Raw genomic sequence first — 13,787 nt, 5'->3', positions numbered from 1 at the left:
AATCAGGAGAGGTAAATAAAGATCCATGTCCCACACACTGCAGGCTGTTTCTAACTGCATTTAGCCAAGGTACAAGATAAGATCTGTCACTAGACAAGCAGTCAGATATAATACTGCGCGTTAGTGTAGCTGCTGGATTTAGCCATATTTTAATCCAAAAAAGCGCAGGCCTTGACTTAATAAAATCGACAATATATGGCAGCCTTAGTTCATTGTGACAGATCAAAGTGGGAGCACAAGGAACTCCCCCCAGTATCCTCCTGCAAAATCTATTTTCCTCCACCTGAAGGGCCGAGCTGTTACTATAGCCCCATACTTCAGCTCCATAAGTCCCAGTAGGTCGGCATTGGGTGCGATAGATGGTAAGAAGAGGGGTAACAACATCAGCCAATTTAGGTTGACGAAGAGACAAGATCGAATTAATCGACTTGCCAATTTTGTTACTCGCATGGACAGCATGTTGCTGCCAAGAGCCTGAGTTAGAAAATAACAGCCCTAGATAGGGGAAAGTACTAGTGCATGTTAGAGTATTGTTACCAGATTTAATAGAGGTGATGTTATACTTCTTGGGTCCGCAATTCATTATAAAAGATTTTTTAAAATTGGTATTTAAACCAAGGTCGGACATAAAGGCAACAAACCCAGAAATTAAAATGCGTAAAGCATTAGGTGTACGCCCCATTAATACCGCGTCATCCGCATAGAGTAGGGTAGTAATGGGGGAACCGTTTATTATAGGGACATCCTTAGTGATCTCACTCAGAGTACTACTTAACCTGTTAATATATAGAATAAAAAGCAGTGGGGTGAGTACGCAGCCCTGTCTAACTCCTCTGCTAATAGGGATATCATCAGATAAATCGCCATCGTTATTAATTCGTACTCGCGCTTTTAAATCCCTATGTAAATAAGAAAGAAAATACACCAGTGAGTCGTCTAAACCATAATCAAGTAAAAGTGACCACAGCCTAGAACGGTTAACAAAATCAAACGCAGAACTCAAATCCATAAAACCTAAATAAAGAGGGGATTTTTTGACAATGATATATTTGGCCATAATCAGATTTAAATTTAAACATTGTTCAATAGTGCCTATTTTACTTCTAAATCCCAGTTGGCTACAATGGAGAACGTTGTTATCTTCAGCCCAGTCCCTAATCCGTTTAAAAATTACCCTTCCCAGGATTTTTAACGTATTATCGATCAGTGAGATCGGGCGGTAACAGGCGGGATCAGACCTGTCACCTTTCTTAAATATAGGAACGATGACACTGTTCGCCCAGGAATCGGGATGTGAGCTATCGCCCAAGTTATTAAATAGGTTGCATAATAGGGGGGCCCAGAAGTTAATTTCTGATTTTATTTGATCAATAGAAAGGCCATCAGGGCCTGGGGCTTTGTTACTAGCACTATCAGTGATAGCATCTTCAACCTCGAGTAATGAAAAAGTCAGAGGTTCAACGCTATGGGGTAGAGAGACAGTATCTAGAGGGGTTGCTGATATGGCGTAGATTTGGGAGAAATGCACTACCCACGCCTCGCCTGTTATATTGCTATTAATTGGATTGATGTTAGAACCAAAAGATCTTAAGGACTTAACTTCTTTCCAGAAACCTGTTGTGTCCTTCAATGTGGCGGTACGCGTGAGGGATTCCCAGTGATTAATTACTAGGGCCTCAGATCTAATTCGTAAGGCACTTTTATAGTTTGATCTTAATACTCTCACGAGTTGAGAGTCCCTTGGGTTGGTATTAAGGGCTGCCCTCAAGTCCCTATTGGCCTTGGAGCAAGAAGAATCAAACCAACGGGGACCCTGAGAGAAGCTCTGCCTAGCGGGTTTAGAGGATTCAGTTTTAATGGCCCCGCATAAGTCTCCAAAAGCGCCAACCACCTCATTACTAGGACTTGTGTGAGACAGGCAAATCTCGACTGTCTCCGGGTGTTTTTTAATTGCTCTGGAGAGAATTCCTTTATTATCAGCTCCCTTCCATACTAGTCTCAATCTGTCCGTTGATAATGCTAAATTTTGGGGCCCTAACTCTTGCTTCACTGCCATCCTTAAGTTCTGGGTATTGTGTAAGTTGATTCTAAGCGGGTAGTGATCGCTATAAGCGGAACAGACGACTTCTGCATTTAAAATTATGTCACTTAAAGTCGGGCATATGAAAATATAATCTATCGTGGAAGGACAGCCCCGACCTATGAAAGTTGGGGTTGTTATATTGTTTGCACTTGTACCTACTATTTCCATAACATTAAGTAGATCACGGGAAGCTATATGATTTTTCAGTTCTTCCCCATTTTTACATATAGGGCTATGGCGATACATATGTGCATTAAAATCCCCTCCGATGCAAATACCATTAAAGGGTCCATACTTTTGTCCCCCCATAATATCATCTATAAAATTAAACAATAATATAAAATTACCATTTGGACGGCTAACAAAATCATTATTATAAAAATTAATAATACATAATTTCAATCTGTTAATGTACATCATAGCCATAAAACAACAATTGCCCGGTGTGGGGATCAATTTAGTTTGCACCCCGCATTTTATTTTGGACCAAATAGATAATCCCCCACTGGGTCGACCCATATGAGACGGGGAAGCCCTGAGATTATAACAGCAGAAACCCTCAATTGTAGGTGACGTTGTACTCCACGTTTCTTGTAGGAGCAGTATATCACAATTATTATCAACCCATTTATGCCATTCTATGATTTTCAGTTTAGATTTTAAACCTGCTATGTTCCAACTAACAAGAGATAGTTCTGAATCCAAAAGCAAATGAGTAAGGGTCTTGGGAGATTTACTCAGGGTACATTGAGGCAGGGATTCAGAAACAACCAGGGGATCGGATATCGGAGTCATAGATAATTCGACGTAAGTGGTCGGAGATGGTCAATCTTGCATATCCAGATCCGAAAGAGGTGCAAATTTATTATACGTTTGGAATGGGAAATAAGGTTGTTGAAATTGCATAGGTGGTGGCCGAAAATGCATAGGTGGTGGTTGGAGATGCATAGATGGTGGTTGGAAATGCATTAACGACGATGGAAATTGCATAAAAGGTGGGCGGGGTTGTGTGGCCATTTGCCTGTAAAAATGACTCAAGGGTAACATGATAACAACAGTAGAAATCGTTGAATAATTGCTATTTCTGTTAAGGAGGCTTCTTACGGTCCCAGGATTTTTAAAATTAAGAACTACACAGTCACCTTCCTTATCCTTGAGTAAAGGGCCTACCCACGATACCCTCCTGGCCGATATGATCTCTCTTGAGATGTCAAATCCAACACCTTTGTGCTTGGTCAGCCAGTCTATGCTCTTATTTCGCAATTGCACCCATGATTCCCCCTGGTCCTCCCTCAGTGGCGGAACACCCGCTAAAACCAAGACAAAAGGACAAGCATCCGGCGGCAAATGTAGGGCTGGTCCTTGATGTTTAAAAGGTTTAATAGACCCTTGAGAGCCAGTACCCACGTTGTTAATGGCAGCAGTCGGTCTTGGAGCTGCAGTTGGTTTAATTAGGCCATTATTGCTATTTGGAACAGGAATATTAGAAGTAGATGGAATAATAGATTTCCTGGGAGCAGGTATAGGAATTGCTTTTGCGGATAAGTTAACTGTATTCATAGTTGGCCCTCTATTATTTGGTGTGGGTTTAGTTGTTAATTGCGCAGTAGATGGAGGTAAAGATGCATTTATTAAGCAGGCATGCCGCGTTTCGGAATTTATCCTTTATCAAATGCCATTTTAGTTTAAAAAATGCCTCTGTTGCTAACAGCTCCCAAGTAAGTCTTTGGTACGGCCCCATTTGCTGAAGTAGTCACGAGCACACCTGGGTCCCGTTGCACGGAATCACGGGAGCAACCTCCTTCCGGACTGCAATGACCAGCATGCAGTTTGTTCATTGTGCTGGTAAGTGATTCCGCTTAGTCGATATTTTCTTTATGTTCTCAATTTGGAAATCGGCTTGCAGCATGGCCAGGTTGAAGCTATAGCACCGTGCTGGGCATAATGATCTCCACCTCCCTCACTCCCAGCCTCGCAGTTCCATCGGCAACAGGACCGGAGGCCCCGATACAGTAAGGACGTCTCTCCATCAGGGTATGGACTGCCATTCGGCAGCAAGTCGTCTGTTTCCTTTGTAGTGTGAGGCGGTCCGGGGAAGTGCCATTGATCCCCAGGACTCTTTTGGTAGGGCCATCCTCGTGTGTCACTGGCAACAGGCAGTACATGCAAAAAACACCTTCTTCCATTGAAGACGATGAGGAGACACAGCGGGGCTTGTGAATATCATTTATTAAGCAGGCATGACGCGTTTCAGAATTTATCCTTTATCAAATGCCATTTTAGTTTAAAAAATGCCTCTGTTGCTAACAGCTCCCAAGTAAGTCTTTGGTACGGCCCCATTTGCTTAAGTAGTCACAAGCACACCTGGGTCACGTTGCACGGAATCACGGAAGCAACCTATATATATATATATATATATATATATATATATATATATATATATATGTATACACATACACACATTAATGCCAGGTGGAGCAGGTGTAGTGCCTCTACGTGGAGTTCCCCGGAGTTGGAAAACAACTCTGGAACTTTGCTCCGCTACACTCCCTCCCAAAGTAATTATAATGGTTAAAAAAGGCACGTACCTGCCGTGGCTGCCTCCTCCTCACCATGGCTGCTCTCCTTCCTCGTCCTCGCCGTCCTTCTTCTTAGATAACCCCTACAGTGTACGTCTAGCGTGAGACGTACAACATAGGGGTTAGGCCACGGAGTTGGATTTTTGCCTAAGCTGCGCATTTGCAACGGAACGCGGAGTAGGCAAAGCTCCGGAAGCTCCGCTGGTGGACCAGAGTTACCCGCCAGGGGTTAATATAAAATCAGGCTGCAAGGGGGTACATTTAAGCAGCAAGGTAAAATCCTGCTTCAGAGATGTTCATACAAATGACAGAGTTGTTTCCTTGTGTAAAGTGATTGTTACATGCAATCTATGAGGTACCAAAAACTGTTTTTCTCAGGTCACTTTTATGGTACTGTGCTAATAAACTCGAATTTGACCTTTGCATTCTAGTAACAAATGTGTGAATGTTTATTAGCACAATTACTCTAAATAATATGTGCTATTGTGTCACATTTATATTCGCTGTCGTGGCATAAATATATATGAACATCATTTGTTACTTTGCATGGTGTTCCATCAGGACTCATTACATTGCTGACATTACATTGCAAGTAACTTTTCTATTTTGTTGGTTTACATCGGAAGTGCCTTTATGTCGGAGGCAGGTTGTTCAGTATAATGAATAATTTTAACCCGCTCCTAGTAAATAAATATCTATATATCTATCTATCTTGATAGATAAATAAATACATAGAAATATATAGATATACATCTGTAGACATGTGCATCATTACATGTTTTAATTAAATAAATATGCAATTTTTGAAATTTAAATTTGTTTGACCTTTTAAAATACAAACTTAACATTATTCGGAATGTAATGTAAATTGAATGTTAAATTAATTCATTTTTTTAATGTATTTACATTTTACATTACCCATCTCTGAACACTAAAAAGTCTTACTATTCCTCAGCACTACTCAACCTGAACCCTCAAAACTCCTTACTACCCCTAACGACTTCTCATCTTTCAACCCTTAGAAACACTTACCACCCCTAAAAATTGGTGAACAGGTGACATTATTTAAAATAATAATTGTATAGTATTCATTTAAAAATAAAACAATTCCACATACACACATTAATTTTAAATAAATTACACACTAGTGAAACTTAAAATAACTACATATAATTCTTAATTACTGAAGGGGACCTCATCCCCCCACCAGCAGTGTGCCAAGAGGTGCGTTTGCAGAGTGGTGTAAAAAGGGGTGTTGCCTTCGACCACCTCTCAGCAATCCCACTGTGTGGGGTTTACTGGAGGTACCAGATGGGTTAGATGGCACCTAAGGACCCTTAGCAGTGAAAGGGACTTCATCCCCCAACCAAAATCATGCCAGGAGGTGCGTTTGCAGAGTAGTGAAGAAAGGAGGTGGGGCGTCCGGCGAGTTCCCGGCGCATTTTTTTTTTTAAATCTAGGAAAGGGGGCTGTGTGGCCCTCCTTCCCTTGGCACTTTTGGGCCCCAGGGTCCCCATCCCCAGGGCCTGACTCATTTTTTATTTTCATTTAAATAGGGAGAGGGGTGCATGGCCCCCCACGTGATGCTGATTCCTGACCGGCGGGCCCTACCCCCCGGGAAAAGTCCTATGTTTAAATTATTATTGATAAATAAGAGAGGGGCCACTTTTGGCCCCAGAGACCCCCAACCCCCGGGGCCCGGACAAGTATTTAATGATGGACCCGGATGATACTAAAAACTATAGGCCCATAGCCAGCTTGCTTTTTCCGGATAAAATAGTTGAAAAGGTAATGAACATTCAACTCTCCAAGTACATAGAAGACCATCATCTATTAGATGATACTCAATTTGATTTTCGCAGAGGCCACGGAACAGAGACTGCGCTAATTAAGGCATCGGAAGACAGAATCATTCTGGATCAGGGAGGAACGGCAGTTCTTATATTGCTGGACCTCTCAGCAGCTTTTGACACGGTCGATCACACTTTCTTGATCGACCATGTCACCAGAATGAGTATTCAACATAGGGCAAGAGCCCTGCTGTTATCCTTTCTCACCAATCACACTCAGTCTGTAAACTTCGGCACCTTCTATTCTGCCAAATTGGCCCTCCCGTGTGGTGTCCTGCAAGGTTCATCTCTAAGTCCGACTCTTTTTAACATCTAAGTATCGGACTTAGCTAGAGTCATCAAGGCACACGGGATGTGCTTTACATCATATGCCAACGATACCCAAGTGGTGCTCGCAATAAACAACAATGAAGAAAGGGTAGCAGCCAACTTCCAAAAGGGCATGCTGGCCATCAGTAGTTGGATGGGCAGCAATTGCCTTCAGCTGAACTCTGACAAAACAGAGGTTATGACCTTCGGCAAGCTATCCCCCATCTGGTCCCACTCCTGGTGGCCCTCCTTACTGGGCCCTCCCCCCGATTCCAGTCACCAAGGTTAGGAACTTGGGCGTCATATTTGACGACAGACTGACCTTTGCATCTCATGCCAACTCTGTGGTTTCGGCCTCATTTCATAAACTGCGAATGATCAAAAAGATTTTGCCATTTCTCCCATCGAATGCCGGAAAAACTCTGGTCAGTACATTGGTCATGTCCTCCATAGGTTATTGTAATAGGCTTCTTGCGAATGCACAAAATAAGGTCATTCAAAAGCTTCAAACAGTCCAGAACGCTGCAGCCAGAATGCTATCTGGGACCCCCAAGTTCAAGTCCATCTCTCTTGTCATGCTTTTAAGGCTTCCAATAAATCTGGACCCCAATTTCTAATAAATCAGCTAGCAACCCATATTCCGAACAGGTCACTTCGCTCATCAACCGCATTTCTGCTAAAAGGTACCACGTACCAAAACTGCCTCATGGGACGATAGGCGTTTTGTTGTCGCCACTGCTAAACTTTGGAATGCTCTTCTGTTAGAGATTCAATCCTATCAGTCCTTGCTAATCTTTAGAAAGATGATAAAAACCTGCCTGTTCAACCAATAACATACTCACCACGGTATCTGCCTATGTCCGTAGCGCCGAAACACCCTCGGGTATTTGATCGCTTTATAAATCTCAAAAATAAATAAATAAATACTTTTTTTTTTTAATGGAGGGGGCCCGAACTGCATCCCTTCCCCTAGGCCATTTTTGTCCCTGGAGACTCAATCCCCTGGGGCCAGGCCTTATCCTTTTTAAAGAAATAATAACGGCTGGCCCCCCTACCCGGGTTGATATTGCCCTGGGTACCCCATCTCACGGGGCATGGCCAGGTCGTTGGGGACCGCCTGTAGCGCCTCAATGCCCACTCAGTCCCTGCCAGCTTCCCGCCTCCTGAGGGAGCCAGTGTTGCTTTTGGGCAGAGGGAGCTGCAAACATGCAGCTCCCTCTACCCAAAAGCAATTCTGCTCCGCGTCATGGAAGCAAGAGCATTTTTCACGCTCTCGCTTCCATGAAGCAAAGCAGAGTTTGCTATGGCATGGCGGGAGCAGTGCTCCCGCCATGCTATAGCAAACTGAAATGCTCTAGGGGCACCCCGGGACATTGCTGGAACCAGTCCCTGTGGGGTGGCGGTCCCCAGGGCCATGGAGGGCTCTCGGAGGGGGGCCACGCACCCCCCCTCCCATCTACATTGTAGCCCTGTAGGTAGGGGTGGTCCCCAGGCCTGCAGGAGGGGCGCGTGCCCCCTTGCATTTCCAAAATCTTCCCCTGGAGGTGGCGATCTCCGGCATCATTATTTTTGATTGCCCCCGGGACCTGGCCCACTCGGGGGCTTAAAGAAAATGAAGCACGAGAAACCGCACTTTTTTTTTTAAACATTTTTTCCCGTATTCGGGGATCCAACGCAAATCCCAAAGCAAATCAAAAAACACTTTTCCTATGGAAACTAGGTCCGACTCCTAACTATATCTACGTACCTGCAACTGCCAGTAGGTAATACACACACATATATAAAATATTTGGGGTTTTGAGCCAAATAAAAAAGGTCTTACACCTACAGTCTCCCTCTGCAAAAAACAGTCATTCAGGCTCTCATTACATTAAGACTTGACTATGGTAATGTGCTTTACCTGGGCCTGCCGTAATACCAGAGATTACAGGGGGTGCAAAATCCAGCAGTAAGCCTACTTTTGAAACTGCATGTGAGAGTGCATATATCCCCAGATTTGCGAGCTTGTGCATTGGCTTCTGATAAGGAAAATATCTGTGTTCAAGTCACTGGTGCTGACAAATGGGGCCCTATATCAATCTAGGGCTGTGTATCTGAGAGCCAAGTTCAATTTCAATTCTCCTACCCAAAATCTGAGATCTGACAATAATTTATTGGCTGTGATTCCTAGAATACGGAGGACTAGAACAGGACGCAGATCTTTGGCTTTTCTGGTTGCCACCACTTGGAGCAATCTCCTGTTTGATTTGCGTGCCGTCTCCAACCAATCAGCTTTTTTTTTAAAAAGTTGAGAATATGGCTTTTTAATCAGGTTTGAACAATAGTTATCTAACTTCTGACCTCTGGCTACTGCTCCAGGACATCCTGTTGAGTAGCTGTATGCATTATAAATCTAATTTCAATCAATCATATTATATAAGTATGATCTGTTTACATGTACAATTGTAATAATTAAATATATACTTGCATACAAAGTAAGAACGAACAATGTAAATCTAAAAAAGCATACCTGTGATGTATGGACTTTCGATGTATCTCCTGCAATGCAAAGACTCCCAATGTAAAAACATTGAAGTAAAGATTATACACAGACAAACACATAGATACACACACATATGTCTGTGTAGGTGTATATAAATATATATATATATGTGTGTGTGTGTTCCCTATGAAATATGGATTTCATCATCATTATGGGAGCCCCCAAACAACTCTGCCTCGTTTTACCATTGCTAATGCTACTAGGATTATGCTGCACATAGGACCAAATTATGCAGCAAAAAATGCATTTTATGCAACACATGCTCTGGTAGTGATATTTTCATCCATTTGAACAAACTTTTTTTGTGAAATCTGCTGATTATGCGACGAAAAATGTGCCAAATGTGCTAATTCCATAACTATGAGGTAAACTCTTCAATTACAGAATCACATAAACCCACTGTCCCTGCCTGCTGTGTGTTTTGTTTGATGTAAGAAGTCAACAAACCCTAAGCATTCCAATCAGTGCCATTTGTTAGCTGCATTTTTGAGATTTTTTTTTTCAAGTTACCTACCCAATATGAAACATGTAATATAAATAATACATAACAGGTCACGTGTTATATGGTCCTGTATTGCCTTCTCTGAGTTCTGGTGACATTTTCAAACCACTTGACTTTCAACCTCATTGTTTATAATGTCTCAAGTTTGCTACCAATAGGCTCTGTTGTCATTAATGTTCTTCACTTATGCATCCGGGGAACCATTGGGTTTTTAGAAGAACATTCACCCACCAACCTAGTTGGTGGCATGCTTCATCACTGGGTTCCCACCGTGAGTGTGAGAACGTTGTTCTCTCATTTTACATCAATTGCTTTTACATCCCCACCCACGGTATCCATTATTACAGATTTTCAATTTTAAAAGACAACTTTGGGGCAGTTTTAAAACCATTCACAAATTTACAACAACATAAAGCAAAATCCAGCTCTGCTGTAATCAGGATCCACGGCATATCCGGGATGCGCTAGGCCTCTTGGTTGGTAGCCCAATGATGATGGATACCACCACCTAGGTTGGTGGGTGAGGGTTCTTTTAAAAAATCAAATGGTTGCCCAGATGCATGAGAGAAGGACATTCATGACAACAGCTCCTATTGGTAGCAGCTTGTTCTTGTTTGTTTGTGATATATTAATGGGAAAGAGGAACAAGCCCTTCTTCGTCTTCTTGCTGTATTGGTTATTTGAATATAATGTCACAAGAAGATCAGGTTATGTAGAACCAGGGTGAACATCAGACAGGGAAAATTATTATCTGATGTTTTCAGTCTGGTGCAGGGTCTAACAATGTATTTAGATAGCTAGGGGTGTGACCACTAAATAGAACACTTGGATATTTATTGCGTTGGCCTTATCAAACTTATTCAGCAAACAGTGAATAGGTGGTGAGGAGGCTTTGAATTACAGGATGTTGTGGAAATGATCATGGTCATATAGAATGCTTGACTCAATTTGCATTCCATTAAATTCCTATAGAATTGGAGGAGGTCTTGGATTGCAACAGTAATTCTGTTAATGAATGTTACAATTTTGTTACAAAATATCCAAAATCATTGTAGGCATTTAATTTACAGTACTGTATTATAGGATCTTCTGTAGTTCCTCTCTACACCAGCTATTTTACCTGCCATTAGATAAGTCACATTACTTATTATAAAAGGGTTAGCTAACCTAGAGTGAAATCAAGGGGTTAGCACATGCATGACAGTGCAACAGAATAATCCAAAGTTAGAAGTCATTAGTTCTGACCAACAGTCTACATTTGTTTACATTGCGTCACACCGTAGGATTTGTGTGGTGCCAGTCAAGCAGACTCTGTATTTGTGTTCCTGTCATAAATTATTTAGAGTGTTGTAGATTTCACTTTTAAAATACCTTAGTAATTTTCCTTTTAAATCAAGTAAATTTTAGTCTGTTAAATATCGTTGTAGCTCTTATTTTTCTACATTTTATTGACTTATTTTAATGCTTTTTTAGTTATGTTTTTAAATGCTCTGGTATTTCACTAAATTACAGATTATTAAAGATTCTGCTAAAGCTATGATTTAGGCTCTTCTTTTTCAATTTACACTGTGAGGGCATTTGCGCACAAAAGTGGACAAGAATGGTAGCCATGAGAAGAATACAGAGTGCTCAGGTCTGACTAACCTACACATATCCAACATCTGGAGGTGAGAGTGACGTGCAGCATGTCTATATGTCTGTTGTGGTGAGTGGGGGAGGAAATTTCTCTATTAGAAATGGACAAATTTACTAGCTCACTCCCCTGAGGCGGAAAGCCGGGGAACAGCGTGTTACGATTTTAATCGTTTTTTATACTGTGTATTACTGTGAATTTTATCACTCTGTGCGGCATATTTTTTTTTTTTTGGTGCTCTGTGGTAGACCAGCCTTACCCTTGTGTTTTCTCCGCTCCCAGCGCAGCGCAGCAGACTACGTGCTGACGCTGCGGGAGAGACTCGCTAGACCCGCCATACTGGAGGGAGGAAAGGGTTGCGGTCCAGTTGCTGGCCGCATCCCGCCCTCCCTGAGAACTTAAGCCGCATTTCAGTGCCAGCGCGCTTACTAATTTACTAGCTCACTCCCCTGAGGCGGAAAGCCGGGGGACAGCGTGTTACGATTTTAATCGTTTTTTATACTGTGTATTACTGTGTATTTTATCACTCTGTGCGGCATATTTTTATTTTTTTGGTGCTCTGTGGTAGACCAGCCTTACCCTTGTGTTTTCTCCGCTTCCAGCGCAGCGCAGCAGACTACGTGCTGACGCTGCGGGAGAGACTCGCTAGACCCGCCATACTGGAGGGAGGAAAAGGTTGCGGTCCAGTTGCTGGCCGCATCCCGCCCTCCCTGAGTACTTAAGCCGCATTTCAGCGCGAGCGCGCTTACTAATTTACTAGCTCACTCCCCTGAGGCGGAAAGCCGGGGGACAGCGTGTTACGATTTTAATCGTTTTTTATACTGTGTATTACTGTGTATTTTATCACTCTGTGCGGCATATTTTTATTTTTTTGGTGCTCTGTGGTAGACCAGCCTTACTCTTGTGTTTTCTCCGCTCCCAGCGCAGCGCAGCAGACTACGTGCTGACGCTGCGGGAGAGACTCGCTAGACCCGCCATACTGGAGGGAGGAAAGGGTTGCGGTCCAGTTGCTGGCCGCATCCCACCCTCCTCCAAACTGGATAAAAGGACACGGTCATTCCGTCCGCGCAGCGGGCGCGCCGGTGGCGCCCTGAAGGCGCGCCAAATGCAAGCACGTCTGTGCCCGAACGGGGCTAGGGGCCCAAAACTCTGCTCAAATCACCGCAGATGCCCTGAAACTGGTCAGTTACTCCAAAGACCAGTTAATGCACCTCCGCCCACCCTTTCAGAGAGCCTGTAGTCATACTCTGAACGTAGAGAGCTTACCCCTGATTTGTAAGACCTGCCTGTACATTCCAGTTAATAACACCACTGCAGAGTGTAAGACAGAGTCTCTGAACATGCTGCTGATTAACTGTCGTTCTCTTAGGAAGCATAAGTTGGATATTTATGACCTCTTAGTGGAAAAACAACCAGATGCACTCTTCCTGACCGAGACTTGGTTGGATGCAGAGTCCAATCCAGATATATTGGAAGCACTCCCGCAGGATTATGGGATATTAAGATTAGATCGGGCCAAACAGAGGGGAGGCGGTATCGCCATTATTTATAAACTGGTTTTGTCATGCACTCTAGAGACAGTGTTAATTAAAGAATGCGAAGCTGCTCTTTTTACTATAAAATACCTCCCTAACAGGGCCATTAACGGTTACCTGATTTATCGTCCGCCAGGTAAAACGTCATTTTTTTTGGACAGCTTGATGGAAGTAATTGGCCATCCTGCACTACGGTACAATAAGTTTTTGATTTTGGGTGACCTTAACTTTCATATTGAGGATGAGAATGACAGGGAAGCCTTAGGATTACTAGCATCTTTACAAATGTTTAACCTTAATATTCAATCCCTGACTCCTACCCATAAAGCAGGCCATCTTTTGGACCCGATCTTTGCCAACTGGGAGGGAGTGGTGGTTCTACCCCCCAGTAAGGTATTATGGTCGGACCATTTTCTGGTGGAGTTTACCATCCGTGGGGAGTCTAAACTACCGTCTAGCACTAAACTGATGGCATGTAAACGTAGGCAATGGGGAAAATTAAGCAGGACGAGTTAGAGCTGGCTTTAAAAAGAGGCAGTCCCCCACTTAAAGATAGTGTAGACGAAGCCTGGACAGACTATGAAAAATGGCTGTCAGGAGCCTTAGATGAAACCGCCCGTGGACTACCAAGGCACCAGCGAGGTGCTCGAAAACAGTTCAGTGGTTCAATGCTGACTTAAAAGCTAGTAAAACGGAATGCAAAAAGTTGGAGCGCATCTGGCGCAGTAAATATGATGACTCGGCTAAACTCAAT

Source organism: Lissotriton helveticus, chromosome 2_1, assembly GCF_964261635.1.
Source record: "Lissotriton helveticus chromosome 2_1, aLisHel1.1, whole genome shotgun sequence".
Lineage (NCBI taxonomy): Eukaryota > Metazoa > Chordata > Amphibia > Caudata > Salamandridae > Lissotriton > Lissotriton helveticus.
Note: the sequence above shows the minus strand (reverse complement) of the source record.